At 33.3% G+C, this 3,284-nt stretch overlaps 1 non-coding gene across 1 annotated transcript; it reads left to right on the forward strand.

The window, feature by feature from the left end:
• The first annotated feature begins 458 nt into the window (after positions 1-458).
• Positions 459-562, forward strand: LOC118908261 (U6 spliceosomal RNA). The gene has a single exon (XR_005023122.1). It is a non-coding gene; the product is annotated as a U6 spliceosomal RNA (small nuclear RNA).
• The last annotated feature ends 2,722 nt before the right edge of the window (positions 563-3,284 follow it).

Here is a 3,284-nt window from a genome sequence, read left to right on the forward strand (position 1 = left end):
AATATTAATTTAAAAAATCTGGTATAGCTAGATTAATACCAGAAAACTTAACATTAAGAAAAAAGAATTATTAATAATAAAAGAAACACTACACAATAACAAAAGGAATAATTTTTTAGGAAGACATACAGATTCTAAATTTCTATGCACCAGAGGCATGACCTCAAATTATACAAAGAAGAAAAGGCAGAATTCCAAGGAGAAATCAACAAATCTATGATTAAAGAGAAAAGTTTTTATATACCTCATTTGGTTATTTATAGGTCAAGCAGATGAAAATTGGTAAGTGGAAGACTAGAACAATAAAACTACCTGACTCAATTTAGTGGAGGTATAAAGAACCCCAGCCAATCACTATCACTAATGATTGCACATTCTCAAGTAGAACTATTGCAAAATTGGACTACTCTCCAGGCAACAAAGTAAGTCTCAACCAAGACCAAATAATTTGTCATATGGATCACATTATCTGACCTCAAAGCAATTCAGTTGAACCCTACAGAGATTAGTATGTCCCCTGTGCAAAAATGACACCCAAATTCATGAAGTATTCCATATTTTTAAGCTGGACACAAAAAGAGAAATAGTATAAGCTTTGGTTTAAATGACATATCTAGCATAAGAAGAAAGCAAGTAGATCAGAGGTTACCAGGGACTGTGGGAAAAGGGTATGGGGAATTATTTATTAATAGGTAGAGTTTCTGTTTGGGATGATGAAAGGGTGTTGAAATAGTGATGATGGTTGCACAGTGTTGTGAACATAATGCCACTGAATTGTCCATTTAAATTAATTAGAATACAAATTTTATGTTATATGTATTTGACCACATTAAAAAAAACCTAAGTATTAAATAAAGAGGGCAAAAGATTTTAATAGACATTTCAGATAAAAGGAAATGTGAACAACCTAACAATATCTGAAAAGGTGCACCATCTCATTTGTAAATGAGAACAATACCAAGATATTATTTTTATCAGCCAACAGGCAATAATAATAAAGCCAGACAATTGCTAGTGTTGGTAGGATATAGAGCAATAGGAATTTTCACACATTGCTAGTGTAAGTGTCAATTGGTTCAAATATTTTGAATAGGAGTATGGCATTACTTCATGAAGTTTAACATGTGCTTCCTTCTGTAGTAATTAAAGTAAGTACAGGTTGCCATAATAAAGATGCTACAACAAAATATGAACAATGAAATGGCTTAAAGGTAAAGAATTGATTGATCTGACATATCAGAACCAAAGTTTACTGTCCTGATGAGTGGAACAACTTTTATCTTCATGATCATTCAGGTATACCCAGTTCTTTCTAAGACATTGCTTTGCCATTACCTGGGACTCTGTCATTTTGTGCAAACTGAAGCTGAGTCATCACTACATTTGGGTTTGGGCTAGTAGGAAGAGAAAATAGAGCATGGAGGAGGTACAGCCATTGCCTTAAGATCTGATCCCAAACTAGCAAAATGCAAAGCTACGTAGGTTCCACTGATGCAAAATTAGTCCCATGACCAGACCTAACTAAAAGGGAGGCTGGGAAAGATGTCTAGCTGGACGCCATGTGTGAAGATGGGGAGAATGGATTTAGGTAGATAATTAGCAATCTCCACTATCCCCTAGGACTCAGCAATTTCACAGCTAGGTGTGCCTTAGTAACACTTCTTCATATGTGCACCAGGAGATACACCCACAAAAGCTCATGGATGCACAATTCATAATAGGAAAAAAATGGGAAACAGCTCAAATGTGCATCATTGTAGAACAAAAAAATAAGTCGTGGTATATTCATACACAAGAGCAAAAATGAATGAATTACTTACTGACGCACTATTGAAAAGATGCTCCTAAGGCAATACTAATATTCAGCTGAATGATAAGTAGTATTAATAGATTATATGTGATTACATGCATATATGTTATATGTACATTATATTCACTATTTTGTATATTATACTTAAAATAACAAGTTTACATCCTCAAAATGAACTATAATTTTTCACCCAACAGGCTGGTAAAACAAATTTTTGTTAATATTAAATGTAGACATGGATGTGGGAAGATGGACAGTAAAAGTACAAATTGCAGTTTTATCCTGTAAGGCATTTTGGCAGTATCTTAAAAATCTTAAATTGGGCACTTCTATGAACTGCAGTTTCACTGCTCAACATTAACCTAGAGAAAAAGCTAAGGAAGCAGTGCGCAGAGATGTTCAGCACAGCAAATTTTAAAACAGAAAAAAAATTGAGAATACTATTAATTAAGGAAATGACTAAACTATGATCCAACCATACTACTAAATATTATTCAAGAGTAAAATAAGCAATGTGGAACTATTTGTGCTTAATGTGAGTAGATCTTCAAAACCAAGCATTCTGTGAAAAGCAAAGTTGCAGAACAAATGAGAGAAAACAGTATTATATTTCCCGTTAAATGAGTATGTGTGTGTGTGCATGTATGAGTGTATTTTTTATTTGTTCTGAATTGTCTCTAAAAATAATTTGCTGTTTAAAAAAGTTTATATGAGGAACTATTGTTTTAAAATATTAAGCTTAGAAATGTTTTAAAACCAATAAAGAGATGACCATCTAAATAAAACTAAATGAAGAGATGGTGCAATTCATCCATTTACTCAAAAATATTTATTGAGTGCATACAATGAATCTGGGAGGCAGCAGTGAAACAAAGTCCTTTTTTCACAAAATTCAATCGTTTTAAGGATTGAATTTTACCAAAAGTGAAACTTAGAAACCACAATACTAGCCATTTCCATGTGTCTCCATCAAGCAAACTCTGGGTTCTAAAATTTTTTGAAAATTGAGTCAATTGGACAAGTGCAGTAATTGCTCAAATCCTTGGTTTACCCATCTGAAAAATGAAGTGAATATATATCTTGCTCAAAAGTCAGTTAGAAGGCACTTGAGAGTGCAATATCTGATCATCCTCTTTATGAAGTGCTTTATATGGTTGATCAAGGAGAAGAAATGAAGGCTATTTATCTTGCTCTTCATAAAGAGTCCAAGATATGAAATGCTCATCATTATAACAGGAAATACAGTCCAGATCAAAATACCATTAGCTGACCACACAACTAATTGGAGAGTGAGAACCAAAGGGACTTATTAATGATAAAATCCACAGGTGTTTTTCAAGGAGGTCAGTGCAAAATGGGTGCCTTTTTTAACACCTCTGCCAAGGACTCAGTAATGCAATAGAAAGTATGCTGGTTAAATTTCTGTTTTCACTTCTTGTCTTCTGAAATCTTCCATTTGAAAAATTAGAATTCA

The sequence above is a fragment of the Manis pentadactyla genome, chromosome 1, assembly GCF_030020395.1.
Source record: "Manis pentadactyla isolate mManPen7 chromosome 1, mManPen7.hap1, whole genome shotgun sequence".
NCBI lineage: Eukaryota > Metazoa > Chordata > Mammalia > Pholidota > Manidae > Manis > Manis pentadactyla.